The 20,256-nt window shown below is 39.1% G+C and overlaps 1 protein-coding gene across 2 annotated transcripts in view; it reads right to left on the bottom strand.

The window, feature by feature from the left end:
* Positions 1-14,677, bottom strand: part of LOC121315187 (protein FAM135B-like) — a 110,607-nt gene extending 95,930 nt beyond the window's left edge. The window contains exon 1 of one of the 2 annotated variants that reach the window (XM_041249236.1): positions 14,226-14,677. The gene's annotated coding sequence lies outside the window, so the exon portion shown is untranslated. The remainder of the gene's footprint in view (positions 1-14,225) is intronic. The other variant, XM_041249237.1, reaches the window with a different exon arrangement.
* Positions 14,678-20,256: the final 5,579 nt, after the last annotated feature.

The following is a 20,256-nucleotide window of genomic DNA, read 5'->3' as shown; positions in this document are numbered from 1 at the left end:
GCTTGTGAGAACAATATTAAAGACATTTTCATTGCCCAACAACACCTGGAACCTGCATCCTAATTCTTGACTCCAGGATCCATCCCTCCCATATCCTTTGTCATGTATGCATTTTGGTATATGATGCCATTGATTAGTAATATGTATAATTCTACTATGTTCGTAGTTTTTTTTAGACCTGGAGGGGAGGCGGCCAAAGGTCTAAGACCCTGTAGATTTTTTCTTTTTAGTTTTTATTTTTCTTTACCTTCAGTCACTAAAATTAGATATCACATTATGTGATTTTTTTTTTTTTAAATTGCCCATTCAGCAAAATGTGTGATGTGGTGTAGGTGGCCATAATTATATGTACTTACGTATATTTGAATTTTTGAAAACATGTTTTTTTACTCACCAGGATGAACACAGCGCACCAAATTTTAGCAACTAGGTATTCTCCGAATCTCTTAGCCTCTCCTTTGGGGGGGCAGTACACGACGCTCCTCTGTCTAATAGTTTTCTTCACCAGGATGACCAGGCCGCATATATTTATTATTTTATTGTTTGATTTTTAGCAGACGGCACTGGGATGCTAAGAAGGATGAGGCTCCAACTATTTTTACTCTACTTATTTTTCTTTAACCATTGTGTGGTTCAGTGTTTTTGGAAATATGTTAGAATTTATATTGTAATAAAGGTGGTTATTTAAAGCAAGCTTGTCCTGACTGAAACTACAAATTCTGCAGCAGAACCTGTACATGCAGCCAGGTGTCTATTTTTTCTATGGAGTTTTTAAACTCTTTCATTACCACCAACACGGCAGTATCGATGTTGCCAGACAGTTCCGTATTCCCGACTTCCTCGGCCAGTCTCTGTTTTTTGGCATTAGTAGGAACTGAAATTATGTTGGAGCGCTTCTTGCCCTCCATTGGGCCACTCTTGGGGACGAGGGGAGCCATTTTAGGGTCGAACGATGAATTAGAAATCTCTTTCTGCTTTGATTTATTTGCAAGGTTATCAAGAAACAGTGAAATAGTTTGTGGTGGGAAGCATTCTCCAGGATCATGATATCTTGTTTTAACAGAAGCTTTACGAGTTTTCGAATAGGCCAGCGGGACACTTTTGGAGATCTTTGCGCTATTCGAGGGCACTTGCGCCGGTGGTCTGGAGAGGGAAGTTCTGGAAGCCATTCGTTGTATGAAGTACCTGGAAGCTCTTCCTGAAAATCGGGGAATTCGTCCAGGAGCTGGAGGTAGATCCAGAGCCATGGTAGGTGGAAGTAACAGCAAATAGCACTTCCAACGGTAATTCAAAGCACGGCAGGATTGCATTTGTGAAGTAGGTTTACATACCTAATAGGCTGATGGGAACTCGCACACTTTATAATAATACATAAATAAGTTCAGTCTCAGTTTCATTATCCCAATGGGAGGGGCTGTGTGGCACAAAGCTAGTCATGCACTGAAAAGAAATACAACAAAGGAACATCAATTTGATTGTAAACCACTTCGCCGATCAAATGGCACTACAGAAACAAAAGTCTTCCATCCACTATTCAAATATATTTCTTACAGATTTTCACAGAAAAAAAAATGCTTTACTACCTAATGCATGACTAAATTACAAAAATAGACAGAAAGCCAGCCAGATAAATACAAGCATGCACCATTTGTGACTAAAGATATTGTTACATAGTGTGCCCATTAGCTCTTCAGTATACCAAGAACACCATGTGAGAGACAAGCTGTTTTTCTTCATAAGCTACAATGCTGAAGGTCGTTGAAACATTAATATTCCTGTTTGCCTTGCAGAATGACATTTTGGCAAGCAGGTTTCAAGGTGAAGGAATACTGAGTATTTTAAATGAAATCATTCTTCAGTATCCTGGTACTTTAAGGTTCAGAACGTGTATAAATCACCCACTGGTTGCAGTGCTGTAAACTCACACGTTTACTCTGCCTGGCTGTAGACTAGCAATAGAGTACTCACAATGTGTAGTGCTCGAGTACTCAAATATGTCTTTATTCATTTGCATCATAAGTCCTTACCAGTGAACTCTGCCATGACGTAAACAAGCTGGATTGTCCAAAATGTCAACTTGGCAATAAAGCAGGGTGCTCCGATATATAACCTATGGAATAACTGACACTGGCATATCTTAGTTCAGTGGAAGAGATTCTGAGCAACTATTTTACCATTTATGTCTGTCTGTGCTGTCATTGCCGATATTAGCATTTTAATATTTGATGTTGTCATGGAGTTCTCCTCAATATAATGGCATATTAATTAACATGGAAAACTGTACAGTACCAACATAATCAAATATGATATGAAACATTGAATCATTGTAGGAGAACTGAGCTTTACTTAGTTTAGGCAACTGAGAATACAATTCAATGAATCAGGGGACAGCCCAGATAAGGAATACACCATTTATATAACACTGCGGCCCAGGAACTCGCTGTATGACCGCCAGGAGCCGCCATCTTTACAGGTGAGCATCTGACAGCGTCCACAGGGCACCAGGCTGGGTGATGGGTCCCATTGACCCCCCTACAGGGAGACACAGCTGCTAAAATGGTAGTGGGGTGGAGCAGGAGAAAGAAACTCCAGGCATTCTTGAAATGGTAAGAACTGAATTTAAAAACTACCCAGTGAGTGATGATAGGAAGGCTCTGTTGCCCTGTCCCTAGAATCACAGCAAGCACCCAATATATTAGTAACATTAATAACACATTATAGCAGATTATTACATAAAAGGTGGCATAAAATGTTTATTTTTAGGGACTAACCTGGACCTACTTTATAAACCCAGGCCATACAACTGTTACATGGCAGATTCTGCCCCAGGAGTTTCCCTAACTTTGAAAATATAAAATGTGAACCTCACATGTCATTAATGAGATATTAGTATTTGAAAAGAAGAGGGCTACAGTGGACTTACTAAAAAAATGAGCTCCCCTCAAGGGAATGTTGAAAAAGCTATATTTGCACAACTGTCTAATTTATTTCTGATTGTTTTGTATGACTTGAGTGAGTTTCGTTCCTTGTGTTTCACTTTGGTTAAATGTTTAGGGTGTTTTTTTCCCTAAACTTGTATAAAGTAGCAGAAATTCTTGCAGGTCCTTGCAAGTTCCATATCACAAGGACATAGTGTCTCCCCAGCAACTTCTGATTGAAGTTTGTTAAGAGCAAGTTCTTCGCTTTTGTAATGATGTAGTTTTTTTTTTTTTTTTTTTTTTTACTTTGTGGGAAAGATTAATTAATTGGGGAAAAAACATTGATGTGCATGCTTTCTAATAAATATTAATAGGTAATAAAGCCAAATGGATAAGCTGCTGTCAGTCTGAGGTTTAAGGAGCTAAGTGAACTTGGTTGGAAATTACAAAGTGAATATGACTTTCTGGCCCTGTTCAGGTTACTTATTCCCATGCTTGTGTGTAACTAAGGATAAGAAGGATCATATGTTTACAGGATCTTTTGTAATTAAAAAGGTGTTAGAAATTCCAGAGCAGGTAAACAAGCAAACGCCGATCAACGATTATAATCAGGGGTTCAAATAACTGGGACGCAGGTGCGCATGTGAACCAACGAAGACAATACGGACTGACATATTGTTCTTTAAAACTCAATGGCGCACCGTTAGTATTTTTTTTTTACTCTCTTCCTAACCTCTGGCGGTTTCCTGGAGACTCAGGAGGGTTGCTGTTTAACTAGTCTCTCCATGCTAGTGCTATCATTGGCTGCTTCAAGTTTTCATTAAAAAATGGAGATGACAGGTGGAACCACTCCAGTTCATAAGATCAATAATTTTCTTTTAACAGGCACTTGAAACAACCAATGATAACACAGATCTATATTAAGCCCTCCATTCAGAGAAGAGGGACGCAGTTACGGGGAGTGGCATTAACCCTTTAAGGACCGGGATCGTGTTAACCCGATCATACTGAAGTGGGCTTCTAGGACCGTGATCGTGTAAACACAATAAAAAGGAGCTTCATTTTGATGACTTACAGGGCCACCGTACTTTGCAGTACAAGTTTGAAACAAATGTCACTGGATAGGGGGACTGACATTCACTTCGTGGTAGTTTTTTTTTTTTTTTTCATGTGACATCACTGAGAGGGGCATTTAGTGTCTAAAGGGAGGAGTCCGTTTACAGAAGCCCAAACTGTACAACATGTATACATATCAAGAAATGAGTGGATATAAGCAGATACTACTTTGTAAACTAAATGTATCATGTATGTTTTTTTCCTTATTGCTGATAATTCACCGGGTGGGAGCCAGGACTGTGAGAGGAAGGGAGTGTTTTTGCACTTAGGATCGGAGGCTCGGCCTCTAGACGGGCCGGACTCCAACCGAGAGAGCCATCCTATGGAGTCGAGACAGGCCCTATCGGCCTCCGGGTTCCTGAAACACAGAATCCTCTGACTTCTTGGACAGTCGTTATAGGCTTGGCCTCGCGACTGGGTCCCAATTAGCGACCGGGTTCGACCCTCAGAGGACGGAACGGCTCATACGAAGCCTTGACATAAGGAAAAAAGCAAACCTGAAAGAACACAAATAATTGTTAGTTATGGGACTCGAGCACTAAGAGTATGAGGGCCACGTCCTGGGATGATAAAGGAGGAAGTAAGACAGAGCCTGCTTTCATGAGCACATGAGCTGTGAAAGAATAGTGTGGCCGGTGGTCCCTTCTGACTACACAAAAAACCTGTGGAGTTATGGGAACTCTAGGTCGCGGAAGTGAGGGGACCGACACAGAGGCAGGCAGCATATGAAAAAGTGAAAAATGAAAGACATACCATTAGATACAACTGAAAAGTTGTATTCATGAATATCAAATCTAATATTTGCTTCGCAGAAACACCGTATTTAAATGGGAAATTCAACATAAAAGGCTTTATTTTTAAAATAAGCGCATATACAGCACGACTACAAAAAGTGAAAAAATATAATAAAATACACATTTCAAAAGAAACGGGTATGTACATATTGCCGTGTACAGGTGTAAATTGGTACATGTACACACAAAACTATAAAACCGAAATCATTGTTTCTAATACTACATAAAAAAAAAATGTAACACTACTTTCGGTATGAGGGCTGCATTGTACTCTATGGAAGAGAATACGCGTCTGCCAGCTGACTGTGCCTGCATCCAGGAGCTGTGCTGTAAATACAGACGCAGTTCCATTGAACACTACTGTGTAAACACGTGTAAATTTGTACATACAAACCATGTAAAACCGATTTTTTTCTAACTTAATATAAAAAAAATGAATATATAACATATGTTTCCTATTAGGCACTAGGGCTGGACTATAGTGTTTTTTACTATCGATGCATCCTTTTCATAAAGACCCGATCCATCGTTTTTGCAGAACACAAAAGAAGCATGTAAATAATAAGCACATGTACACCCACCCCTCGTTATATCACCCCTCGCTATACTGCGGATTCAGATATATCGCAGTCCTGGAGTTGGCTCCCCATTTTTACTGTCTAACTGCGTATGCCTTAGCTCCAATATACAGAGGCACTCATGAAATTAATTGAAGACTGAAGTTGATGAGAAGCAAGTACCCTCTGCTGTACAAATTAAAATGGTGTGCTGCTTTTAATACAAAAAATGAGAAAAAGCAGGTTGCATAGAGGATTTATGCTGGACCCTGATGCACCCGATAAAATGAGGGAGTGGTTGTACAGTATTTATTTGTTAGCCTATTTGGTTTTTCTATGTGTCTCTCGATATATAGCGGATTTATTTTGGAACCCGACACCTGCAATCTATCGAATGGGTGGTGTATTTTCATCAGCTCTTATCACGAAAAGTAAACATTTCTCCAGTTACACATTTCTAATTATTTATGTCTAGTCACACTGTCAGTGAGGTTCCCCCACAAAAAGTTAATAAAACATTACAAATATTACTGTCTTACCTTAAGATGTCTTGACAGCAACTGGATTAGAGAAAAAAAAAAAAAAACTCAAAACAGGGAACACAAGAATAACTATTTACAAGTCCAACGTAACAAAGTCTGTGCTCTCTCCAGAAATATTACGGCATCCACATTCTCTGGTTTCAAAGATGAATTGAGTTTGTTCACAAGCATCCCCGCTTTGTTGAACACATGCTCGTTCGGGACCGATGTTGCAGGGATACTTAACATGTTCTTTGCCAAGGCTGCGAGGTTGGTAAAGCGTGTCTGGTTATTTTTCCGCCAAATCAATAACTGGCCATTTTAATTCAAGAAGGTGTTCAAACATATAATAAACTTTGTTCCACCTTGTTTGTATGTCCTGTATTAACTTGAGTGTTGCTTTTTACTGTGTTCAGCATTTGTTTGTTTCCAATTTAAAGCACTTGTTGCCATCTCACTCTTTTTAAAATGTGCAACCAGTCTCCTTGCTGCTGCCATTAACGTATGGACTTGTCGTACATCCTCCAAGCTTTTCTGAATGCAGAGATTTATATTGTGCCCTGCACAGCTCACACTTACCATGCTACCAAAAAACACAGCATGCTCGCTTGCAGAAAGCAAAGGCATTGCTCTGCACACATTGGCCGCATTGTCATGAACACAAGCTATTACTTTAGTAGCCACTTCAAACTGTGTTTATCTGATTGATTGTTTCTGCTAAATTCACAGCTGTGTGTCTCTCGTGTTGTTTTCGTGTCGCAACACTTTTGACTCGAGTTCCCAGTTTTGCTTAATGTAATGGCAGGTGACTGTTAAAAACGCTTCTTGTGCTATGCTTGTCCATACATCGGTAGTGCCGGACATTGAATTACACTCCTGACTTAAATCCTGTCAAAGCTTTTCCTTTGCACGTTCGTGGTCCAGATTAATGCATTTGGAGATTCTTTCGACAGGGCATTTTGCAATCAAATTTTTAAACACAGCTCCCTCTACTATACTAACATGTCTGATATCTTGTGTGACGACATTCAGTATGAGGTCTGTTATTTCTTTTTCACTGGATCAACTTTCTTTCCAAAATAAACTGTCACTGAAGGTGTTGCTTCCTTTTGTTTTTTACTTGTGTTGCCGCTGTTATGTTTTGTTGGGTGCTGTCTTACTAATGATCCTGCAGGTTGGTGGTATTGCCACAGAAGCTCATTAAAACAACACAAACAGCACATTTTACTTTTCCATTTTGTTATTTTGTAAAAAAAGAAAAATCCAAATGTCTGACAGCATTATTTAAAATTTAATTAAATTGACAATTTAACTAGCAAGATCTGATTCTGAAATGCAGCCTACCCCTAGTCTCTTCTCTAAGTTTTTTTTTTGTTTTTGTCACGCTTCCTCTGAAAACGTACATGCTGCGTAGTGTGTAAAAGCAAGGAATAAGACTGTAGATTTACATTTTGGCTGTTCTAATAAAAAAACGGTCCTATTAATGCTTGCTTTTTTTTTTCAACCATCAATGGTTCTTGCATGCATGGATGGTTATTGCATTCATCAACAGTTATTGCAAAGATTCGATGCATCGATGTATTCTCCCAGCCCTATCAGGCACATAAGTTTTTATCCTACCTGTCATTTCAGTTTGCTGTATGCATCTGAGTGCAGCTTGCCGTATTCCAATCAAAATGACTGCTTTCAAGATTAAATATTTCCTTCTGATATATTACCATTTGCATTTCTGGAACAAAACAAAGGATTGCTGTCTCCCAGGTACACTGAGAAATAAAGAAACTAGGCTTTCCTTGAGTTGGTGCAATTGTACAAATCCACAATCATAACAATCTCTATCTCGTAGTAAGTCTGCAAACAAATAAAGGCTTGAAATAAATTTAAAAAAAAAAACATGTGTGCTAGAGGAGGTCTTTGCTGCAAAAAATAGAATTTCTTATGTTATTTTTAAAAAAGAATGCATAGGTCACATTGACCAACATGGCGTTCTAGGTAGAACTGTTTATAACTTTATCATTTTTGCAATTTTGGCTATTAAACACCGTTATGATATTTAATTCATATATTTAGGAAAAGTAAAAAATGGACATACACATACGATTTGCAATGGAAGAGTAATTAACATTTTAAATGCAAAATGGGTCAAACTGACCCGCACGGCGGTTCTAGTGTTAAGGAAGCTCTCTGACGCTTTACTTCCTAAACTAAGCGGGAGTGAGAGGAGGTGTCAACGTTTCATAGGGCTATATTAGAAAGACTGAAGGTCCGGAGGTTTCGCTAGCCAGGAATTTGAAGATTGTTTTAAACCTTTGAAGTGTTAACAGAAAATACTATGAATCACACATTAAATATTACTCACATGCAAAATGTGATTTTTTTATTTTTATAATGCATGTCACTTAAACAAAAAGTGTACTTAAACAAAAAAATCCAATCAAATCTTTATACGTAGCAACTTTATATGTGCCGCTGCCATGTATGGGGCAGGGTATATTATCCAAAGCACTGGGTGGTACTTATAGAGGTTGTATTGCTTCAGTAAAATACGTTCTGAATACCTAGTGTATGTAAGAGAAGTGCTACGGTAGAATATGTTTGAAACATACAAAATATACGCTAACACTAATAATTTAAATTTAAAAAAAAATTAGCACTGCCCGTCCCACCCCACTCCAGCCCGTGTTAACCAGAGACAAATTTCTTCATTCACCATCTCGACAGCAAAATGATAGCATAAGCTGTATTGAAAGAAATGTCTCGAAACCCCTCTGCTGTTTGGGATTTTTTTTTTTAAATGCCCAGACAACCAAAAAAAAAAGCTGAATACAAACTGTGCAAGCGACTGTTGATGTATCACGGAGGCACATCCAATCTCTGGGGTCACTTTAAGTTCATATTATTATTATTATTATTATTATTATTATTATTATTATTTATTAGTAGTAGTATAGTAGTTAGTAGTAGTAGTAGTAGTCGTAGTAAAATGTGACTGACTGATAACCTGCTTGGAACGGTGACTGTTAAATTAAGTTTGTTTTGCCCAAGTCCGCTGCAGTTAGTGCTGCTGCAATGCAAGCGTATGCGCAAGCAGCATCAATTACTTGTATTTTTATTTTTATTTAAATTATAAAAACATGATTACTGTTCTACATAATGTATTTTTAAACTAAATATGAATGTTTTATTCCATGTATATGGCTTACCTGTAAAATAATAGGATTTTCAATCAAATATAAACAAGTAGCTATGGTGACCTCACCAGTAAATTATGCAAATTAGTACCATCGAAGGTTCAAACTGTTGAAGGTCAAAATGTACCCTTCGTTGCAGCCCTAATGATCAGAAAGCTGTTACATTTAAAAGTGAGTTAAAAAAAAACATTTATTTAAACATTTTATTTAAAATAATATATTTTTCACCCTCAGTTATATCCTTATATAAATATTGTTGTGCTGTCAAGCTAACTTTTGAATCCCCAGGGTGGCTATATGGTGGTAGGACATTGCAATAAATAGAGAATGCGTGATAATTTGTTAAACATTGTAATATCCAGCAATCCGGACTACTAATTAAACTTTCACAAACTATTGCTGTGGTCTCTGACATTGCCATCCTAATTGTGTGAACTGTCGGAGGAGGAGGAGGTGATAAACCACGACTCGGATGATGACCCCTAATTTTGGTGCATCCCGAACCATTTCTGCTGGTACTCACGTGAGAACCTAATGTTAAAAGCAGGCGTGAAATTCTCAACAAGTGAAGGTACTCATATCCACAGCCGGGTGTAAACATTTTAAAAATTGAGACAATTTGAGTGCCAATGAATAAATACTTTTAAAATGTATACATATTGGTACAAGATACATTTATAAATACAAAATAAGCTTTAAAAAATAACTGATCAATTATAACCAATTCCCCATAAACAAGGAAGCTGAAAATACAGAAAGCATTGTATCCTCTGTATCTATTGTCTCACTCAGTCATGTACTGTAAATATAACACTTAAGTTAAACCTTAAATGCCAAGCATGAAGAAATATTACACTATGTGGTAAGTGCTGTAAATACGGAGTTTTGTTTCAAGATATCCTAAAAAATGGATGATGTTATAAAAATTATACAAAAAGGTCTAAGTCAAACAATGCAAAATAGGGGCTAAAATACCTCTCCATTTTTTATGTAACAGGCACTACTACGATGTACATGACATGACTAATGATGTACATGACTGGGACATTTTAATCTCCACAGTATTCTCTGAAATACTTTCCAGACCCTGGGTATTCACCTACAACAGGACCTGGCCATGCTTCAATAATAGCCTTGGATTAGAACATACATGCCTGTTTCTTTTATTTATTTATTTTACTAATTACTGTTCTGTTTCAGAGTAGATTAATTATCATGATCTATTCCATAAAAATATTTTGAGAAAAAAGAAACAGTATACAAGTAGACTTTTAAAAAAAATGTATTCCTGGTATTATGGTTCCTGCACAATAAATAAAGTGGCAAAAGACACATTTTCAGAACATAAATAAACTTCAAAATGTTTTAGAAAGGGGGGCATTGTACAAAGAAAAAATACCTCACCATTTTCATTTCCTCATAACAGAAAATACTACTATCACAACAAAACAAAGGGTTGATCACTATACTTAACATGTACCTTGCAAGCTGGGCCCGTGTTTGAACAGCGTGAAGCACGCCTCCATCTGTATCCTGATTCTGACTCGCTGACCAGATCGCCCGTATTTGAACAGCGTGGAGCACGCCTCCATCTGTATCCTGATTCTGACTCGCTGACCAGATCGCCCGTGTTTGAACAGCGTGAAGCACGCCTCCATCTGTATCCTGATTCTGACTCGCTGACCAGATCGCCCGTGTTTGAACAGCGTGAAGCACGCCTCCATCTGTATCCTGATTCTGACTCGCTGACCAGATCGCCCGTGTTTGAACAGCGTGAAGCACGCCTCCATCTGTATCCTGATTCTGACTCGCTGACCAGATCGCCCGTGTTTGAACAGCGTGAAGCACGCCTCCATCTGTATCCTGATTCTGACTCGCTGACCAGATCGCCCGTGTTTAAAGCGTGAAGCATGCCTCCATCTGTATCTTGATTCTGACTCGCTGACCAGATCGCCCGTGTTTGAACAGCGTGAAGCACGCCTCCATCTGTATCCTGATTCTCTGTATCTTGAAGCATGCCTCCTGACTCGCTGACCAGATCGCCCGTGTTTGAACAGCGTGAAGCATGCCTCCATCTGTATCTTGATTCTGACTCGCTGACCAGATCGCCCGTGTTTGAACAGCGTGAAGCACGCCTCCATCTGTATCCTGATTCTGACTCGCTGACCAGATCGCCCGTGTTTGAACAGCGTGAAGCACGCCTCCATCTGTATCCTGATTCTGACTCGCTGACCAGATCGCCCGTGTTTGAACAGCGTGAAGCACGCCTCCATCTGTATCCTGATTCTGACTCGCTGACCAGATCTGAAGCACCACTACTTCTTGAGCCTGTTTTTTTAATGTTAATCCCTACTGTCCCACACAGCACTTGCCATTTTAGAAACTTTCATGCAAATTTTGGCAATGTGGTAAATCGGTGCAAAGCAAAACGCATTATGATAATTATTTCTAATATTTATCAATTATGTAATTTATGGAGAACACTGATGTGGCTTTTTACCTTAAAATTCATGCGTAGCAATGTTCGTTTCGAATATTTCTGATAGTTTCTCCGCCGCACTAAAGAATTTAATTATTACTTCAGAATAATAAAAATAATAATACCGCTGTGTGACAGAGACAGAATGATTCTTGGCGATAAATCTCCCTCCCGACCTGTGAGGGTGCTGTGTAAAGGGAACAGAGTGCCCTGGACTGCATGGCCAGATAATTCATTCCCAGGGTTAGGCGGAAGTCGGCCATCTAGAAAGGGGGCGAGGCAGCCGCAGATTGGTTAACGCTAACCGGAAGGAGTACCGTATTGTGAATCGTGTTTTGTTTGTTTTTGTCGTGTCTAATTGTACTTGTTTGTTATTTAGACAGCTAACACAATCAGGTGCTGCCACTACAGGCCAGCACAAAACCTGGACAACACTGCACTTGTTTCACGAAAAATTGTATTTGCACCACGAGCGCTAGGGCACTCACTTTGGACTGGTGACTGTGTTTGTATATTGTGGGTGTATTAAAGACTGTGTTTATTGTTTTGGGACTGAATCCCTGGATTAAACTCTGTAGTACACAGCCTTGTGTACTACCATTTATTATTATTTACTGTTTGTCATCAGACTTTGGATTGTAAATAAAAGACCATTGCACCTGGATTATCGTTGTCTGTCTGTCATTGATCGCCGCATCACTTCTGCACCTGCACACTGCTAGCTGCTTTGCCACAGCCGTTTTCACGTTGCACTGCTAAGCTCTTCTCTCGTTGATCAACGAATGAGCACTGACACAAAGCGAAATGGCTGGAGATTTGTGACTCATGCCAAAATTAAATCTGATTTGAATGAAAGCTCAGCCAATCAACACGCAGTGATTATACTGACGTTAATGGTGGTCAACAGCAGCTAACAGAAACAGAAGCAGTATGAAGAAACAGAATGCAAGCAGCTGAACTGTGCTGAATGAAAGTGCATTTGAGAAATACTGCGCTAGTGGACTGTGTGAGTGGATGGAAAGCATCCGCGTTGGATGAAAATAAAGAAAGTCTGATACCTAGTACCGCCATCAAAATAAGTCCCGGTACAGAGTACCGGTGAGTATCTGTAGAATTTCAACCCTGGTTAAAATTTATGTGAACACCTTCTTATAACTATAATGTGACACTTGGATATTATAAGCAGTGCTTCTGTGGACTAATTGAGCATTATGACTGACTTCAGATAGGCAACTGTTCGCAGCAACACAGTTAGGTAACAAACAAATGTGTACATTTCTAAGGTAAAAACTACTATTATGAATCAGAGATATTTAAACAAAGCTGAAGTCTACTCTAGACTACAAAATAAACAAAAGCTTTTATTTTGGGAAAACAAAAGCATCATTATTTTGCAACTTTCTGTCCTCTATAGAACTGCAACAAACAACACTGCTCTTACAGAAACAGCTGAATAACATTTTACACATCCACAAACCTCTCTTTGGTAACAGTGTACGAAGTAGACCGTCAATCAAAAGCTAGAGCTGTCATAAATAACTGTACAGCCATGGATAATAAGCTTTATTAATAAAGCTTATTTACAGACTGTTGCTTCTTATTATTATCACACAACAAATGTGCACTGCCGAGCAAGCTATCATCTATAACTATCTTAGGCAGTCTTTAACAAAACACAGTAAATCATTATTGTATACACAGATTTAACCAAAAAACAAAGACTCACTGGTTAGAGTTACTAATGTAAAATGCTGGCTGAGATTAATTACCAGTTTTGCTTCCTTTGTAGTTCTCATTATAAAATAAGACAATTAAATACATATAAAATAACCCAATCTTCTGGAAATAACAATTAGGAAGCTTCTTAGATGGAAATAATTAAAATATTGAATATATATTAATAATAATAATAATAATAATAATAATAATAATAATAACACTTAAAGGTAAATTTAAGGCAATACATAAGACTAAATTAAAGGTACAATTTGACCAGCAGAAATTGTATACAAGTGTTACCATGAATGTTTTTGTTGGAGTTAACATTGCATATTTTGCTATTGAGCCTTTTCAATCATTGTCCATCGATTTATCAGATATTGTCAGCTCGACTTTAGATCACATCTCTGGTATCAAGCTCTCCAGTTTATACGATTCGTTTTTTTGTTTTCTGTTTTGTTTTGTTTGTTTGTTTCCCCCTGTAATATTATAATATACGTGAATAATTGCAAATGCTAACACTGCTGTGTGTGTGTGTGTGTGTCTATAGATTAAATGCCAAACACACACACACACACACACACACACACACACACACACACACACACACACACTACCATGCACTGGCAGTAACACAAAACTGCATTGCGAGGCTGCACTGGGGCAGTTAGCGCTCGGTGCAATTGGACATGGAATTCATTGGAATAACTACTTGTCCTGTATTCCGTTTTTTTAAGCCCAACAAAGTCATGATACAGTTTGCTCGATTATAAATGACAGTGTATCTTTGAAACTGACAACTCGGCCATACCTGCCCAATCAAACAACATCACCGCGTCAGACCCGGACCACACTAGACTATACTTCAGTGTGTATTTACACAGTGATCCAAATAATATTGCACCAGCGACAAAAACAAGGTACACTTACCTGTAGCACTTACTGCAGCACGACCCGTTGATCTCCTTTTTCTCTTTTCTTTCCCCTACCTGTAACAACGTCTATTGCAGTGGTCTACGCGTTTCAATGTGCATTGTCTGACAGAAGCGCATTGCTGCTGCTGCTACTGTTGCCATGGTTATTCATTCAGCCCCTGTGAAGGCACACACTTAAGCACGTTTTAATACTACCCAGAAATTTCAGTTTTGGTAAGTGCTGTACTAATATTGGTTTACTTTCCCCTACCTCCTCTGATGTTTTTTGTATTTTTTATTTATTTTTTAACCTGCGTGTGCCTTTTTCCATTGCCAATGAAGGTTAACCATTCCCTTTTTTTTTCAGTGTTTTGCTTTCGCCGCCGCTGTCCTTCCTGTGCATGCTAGTCCAGGCTGTTGGAGGGGTGACGTCATGGCAGCCTGAACTGCATAACCAGGCTGTGTAATAAGGGCAATAGCCCGGTTGACCAGGTTAATCAATGCGGGAAAAACGATTCTGATGCCGTTTAACCCTATATATGGATCAATTATGTGTCACAGCATATGATACATACTGGTCAATTAGTACGTCCCTGATAGCTATGTTATATATATAATATTATATATATTATGCTATATACTCTACATAGACTGAAAATATATTATTCTGTATTATGAAACCAAAATTTAGTTACATATATAAAGTAGGTTCTTTCTTCATTTCAGAAATTATTTTGTGATATATATTTATTTATGATATCTAACATATAGTAAGACTTTTTATACAGCAGTGCACTTGAAAAAAATAGTTCTTCTGTACAAGAAGCCCCGACTTGCTTGAATCATGGCAAAGACCTACATCTTCTGTCAAATCTAGTTACATAAATAAAGTAGCTTTTCTCATTTCAGAAATATTTTGCCATTGCCATTTCGATATATTGATTCTAATATAGTAAGCGTTTGGTGTGACAGCAGTGCAACACTATTATTTTGTACCAATTACAGTCCCACCCTGACTTGCTTGAATATGGCAAAGACCTACATCTTCTGTATTCTTCCTCCCACCCTACCTCCACATCTCCAGGTCTGTTGTTGTGAGGGGGGCAGTTTGACACAGTTCAGGTTGTTCACCTTCCATTACAGTGCATTCTGGAAGGTTTTACCTGTCTCACGTACCTTTCACGTGTCGCTCATCTGTAAGAGCAGCAGGACTACACTTACCATAATGCACTGGTATTGGACTTCAAAACTGTGAACTGTCCCAAACTGTCCAGGTGAACATGGAGTCATATGGTCACCCTAGTTATTACTTTTAACTTTCCCAAAAATAACTAACTGCAAAGACATTTCTTGTGTTACTTAAAGATTCAGAAATTTGCTTTCTACAGTATTTACTCCTAAAATATATCATATTTAACATTTACAGCATTGTTCTCTCCCTACTTTATCCTTCACTGTCTACACTGATAACCTTGTGGGAACAAAGGCTAGGCCTTGAGTGTTCGTATCATGTGTGCGAATGTATTCTTAATAAACAAAAATATAAACACAACATGTAAAGTGTTGGTCCCATGTTTCATGAGCTGAAATAAAAAAAACAGAAATGTTCCATACGCACAAAAAGCTTATTTCTCTCAAATTTTGTGCAAAAATTTGTTTACATCCCTGTTAGTGAGCATTTCTCCTTTGCCAAGGTAATCCATCCACCTGACAGGTGTGGCATATCAAGAAGCTGATTAAACAGCATGATCATTACACAGGTGCACCTGGGGACAATAAAAGGACACTCTAAAATGTGCAGTTTTGTCATACAACACAATTCTAAAAGGTATTGACAGTGTCGACGCAAGGGACTTTTTCAGCCTGAAAAAAGAAACAAGGACCAGGGGTCACAAATGGAGTTTAGAAAAAGGGGCATTCAGAACAGAAAATAGGAGACACTTTTTTACACAGAGAATTGTGAGGGTCTGGAATCAACTCCCCAGTAATGTTGTTGAAGCTGACACCCTGGGATCCTTCAAGAAGCTGCTTGATGAGATTTTGGGATCAATAAGCTACTAACAACCAAACGAGCAAGATGGGCCGAATGGCCTCCTCTCGTTTGTAAACTTTCTTATGTTCTTATGTTCTTATGTTCTAATGCCACAGATGTCTCACGTTTTGAGGGAGCGTGCAATTGGCATGCTGACTGCAGGAATGTCTACCAGAGCTGCTGCCAGAGAATTGAACGTTCATTTCTCTACCATAAGCCGCCTCCAATGTCGTTCAGAGAATTTGGCAGTACGTCCAACCGGCCTCACAACCGCAGATCACATGTAACCACGCCAGCCCAGGACCTCCACATCCGGTTTCTTCACCTGTGGGATCGTCTGAGACCAGCAACTCAGACAGCTGATGAAACTGTGGGTTTGCACAACCAAAGAATTTCTGCACGAGAGGTCAGAAACCATCTCAGAGAAGCTCATCTGCGTGCTTGTCATCCTCACCAGGGTCTTGACCTGACTGCAGTTTGGCGTCGTAACCGACTTCAGTAGGCAAATGCTCACCTTCGATGGCCACTGGCACACTGGAGAAGTGTGCTCTTCACGGATGAATCCCAGTTTCGTGGAACTTTTCAGGTCCGCAACTAAAAGAGCCAACTGCACCAGGTATTCAGAGATATAAAGCTTTATTAGTTTGCGCAAACGAGAACAGCTCAACACATCAGTGTTAGGAAGCCCGAGCAGTGTTCTGCCATACAGAGTTTGCATACAGTTATTATACCTTTACAGAGAGACAGGGTGGTTTCCCTTTCAACCAATAAGCTAGAGCCAACTCAGTTGGTGTAACAAAGAAAGGGGGACAGGTATTTACAAGGTAGTACAATAAAGGTTAGTTGGAAAGGTGGGTTCGCCCTGATCAACCGATAAGCTGGAGCCATGTTTCTTTTGTCACACCACCCACAGTTTGTTTTTCAGCTACACGTACCTGCAGTTTAATACATTTACTTTATTTTTATAACCTTAATAGATCATAAACTCTAAATGCTTTAAAGCATATAACTCAGTGAATAATTGTAGTACAGAGTCGCAACAAACAGGTACAGGAATGGTTCTAGGTAATTATTCCCCTACACCGGTTTCAACTGTACCGGGCAGATGGCAGACAGCATGTATGGCGTCATGTGGGCGAGCAGTTTGCTGATGTCAACGTTGTGAACAGGGTGCCCCATGGTGGCGGTGGGGTTATGGTATGGGCAGGCATAAGCTACAGACAACAAACACAATTTCATTTTATCGATGGCAATTTGAATACACAGAGATACCGTGACGAGAACCTGAGGCCCATTGTCGTGCCATTCATCCGCCGCCAGCACCTCATGTTTCAGCATGATAATGCACGGCCCCATGTCGCAAAGATCTGTACACAATTCCTGGAAGCTGAAAATGTCCCAGTTCTTCCATGGCCTGCACACTCACCAGACATGTCACCCATTGAGCATGTTTGGGATGCTGCGGATCGACGTGTACGCCAGGGTGTTCCAGTTCCCGCCAATATCCAGCAACTTCGTACAGCCATTGAAGAGGAGTGGGACAACATTCCACAGGCCACAATCAACAGCCTGATCAACTCTATGTGAAGGAGATGTGTCGCGCTGCATGAGGCAAATGGTGGTCAACTGACTGGTTTTCTGATCCATGCCCCTACCTTTTTTACGGTATCTGTGACCAACAGATGCATATCTGTATTCCCAGTCATGTGAAATCCATAGATTTGGGCCTAATGAATGTATTTCAATTGACTGATTTCCTTATATGAACTGTAACTCAGTAAAATCTTTGAAATTGTTGCATGTTGCGTTTATATTTTTGTTCAGTGTACATTCTTTTTCAACACAGTATGTGCACTCCCAGAAATAACAAAAATGCCTTATATTCTATAATATACTATAGCAGGTACTATATCTATTTTCAGAGGCTAATATGTAATCAAGGGCTGGCAATAAAACGTGAAAGAAGCAATGTGATTGGTCAAGCGAGGTTCCGTTTATTGGATGGATACAGACACTTGGAGCCTTGTCGCATATTGTAAATCACTGCGCTGCCCCACAGAATTTGAAAGTATTGGACGGTAGCCATCTTGCTTTTATAGTTACAGATGTACCGTCACAAAAACCTGAAGTAGCGAGTAGACATGCCGCTTTGGATGAAGAACAATTAAATGAACTGGAAGCTAGCAAAAAAAAAAAAAAAATAGCAAAAATAAATAAATCACTGTCTTTATACTCAGTCACCCCGACTTTGTCACTTAAAATAATTTATTTTTAGCGGTTTGTAAACGCTACAGAAAAACACAAAAAGGCAGTTCTGCACACAGACCTTGACTGAAATCCCAGACGTTGTATTTATTTTTGTTCCTCCCGTCTGTTCGGCGCAGTGTGTCTGCACTGTCAGTGACAGGGGAAAAAAATCATACCGTCTCAACGCCCCCTGTGGTATCTTTTCAAAAATACAGATGTACTTTCTTTTGAATGTTCCAATAACATTTATTTACTCAGCTTAATTTAGTGTGTAGTTCAGAGTTATAAATGGGACTACTTTATTGATGTACATATATTTAATACAAAACTAAGAATTGTTTTGCCCTAAACATGATTTATGGTTTTTTTCTTCGAATCCACAGTTTGACCTGGATTTTAAATGCAATAAGGCGTTTCAGGGCATCAGTATACGTTGAATATACTTGGCTTCATCTCGTGCCTCACAACGCTCCGAGGCGTACATATACGGATATCGACTCATACAGATGCCCTGTCGGCATCCGAAATGAATCACAAGGATTTCTCATTCCCGGTTTTGCCCTAGGAGTGGCCAACAATGCCAAGTCAAAGTCTGAAATTAATCTTTCATTTTATGTTTTCAGGGGACAGAGACAAAGTTACGATTTGACTCGTCTACCTAAGTAACGTCATTCACTCACTCATCTTATTCATAAAACTACACAGGAAGTCCGGTTTCAGAAAATAGGCATATATTTAAAAAAATATTTAACATGTATTTTCTATTGATGACATGACTATATAAAATATTTTATGACATATATAAGACTAATTTATTTTAAACAAATTAAAATCTACATATGTATTACGTACTTAGCTTACACTTTGGGTCACTCCACTGAGCACGCTTTCCAGCTGCTTGTCATAAACGTGGCTCAGCGAATCATTAATGTTCCCTTTGAATTTGATCGAGAAAGTCACTTCCTGTAGGGCGTATAGGCAGCTATGACATAAAATGTTCAGTAAATACAGGACCTGTGACAGGCATGTCCCAAAAGTATTGGTTTGTAGTCATCTTCTCTTTCAGGGAACCAGGAACGTTCCACCCAGTAACTGCATCAATCTCTCTGATTGGACAGTTCAATACAACTCCTTATTATTATTATTGGTTGTTATTACGTTGTTAATAATACTTGCTGTCTTTTTTATACGCAAGTGTCAATGGGGTTTCTCGTGTTAGTTTTTGTGTCAATGTTGCGGGTAGTATTGTCCCGAAGTGTGATGCAGGTTTGGTCTAACTAGATTCCTATCTGGCTGTTACTGATGGTACCATGCAAGTGTCAGTGGGGTTTCTCGTGTTAGTTTTTGTGTCAATGTTGCGGGTAGTATTGTCCCGAAGTGTGATGCAGGTTTGGTCTAACTAGATTCCTATCTGGCTGTTACTGATGGTACCATGCAAGTGTCAGTGGGGTTTTTTATGTTAATTTTTTACTCCAAAGGTCTGCCTGTCACTCAAAACAGGAATGAAAGAACAGAGGGAGTGATTTGGACTTTGTGGTTTGCCTGGGCAAAGCCCGAAATAAGTTATTTTTATTTTATTTTGGGCCCAAAGTCAGCAGGCAATTTGCGAATTTCAGGCCTTTTCCCATAACATATGTGCTGTACATTGTCTCCAAATGCCTGAGGTAAAACTGTCAAATATCCCCTGCTTACAGTACAAGCTACTGTAATAACTGTAACCCTCATTCATAATGTATTGTAGTGGCTGTGAAAGAAATATGAGGAAACT

Source organism: Polyodon spathula, chromosome 4, assembly GCF_017654505.1.
Source record: "Polyodon spathula isolate WHYD16114869_AA chromosome 4, ASM1765450v1, whole genome shotgun sequence".
In the NCBI taxonomy this organism is placed as follows: domain Eukaryota; kingdom Metazoa; phylum Chordata; class Actinopteri; order Acipenseriformes; family Polyodontidae; genus Polyodon; species Polyodon spathula.
This window is presented reverse-complemented; position numbering and strand designations above follow the sequence as displayed.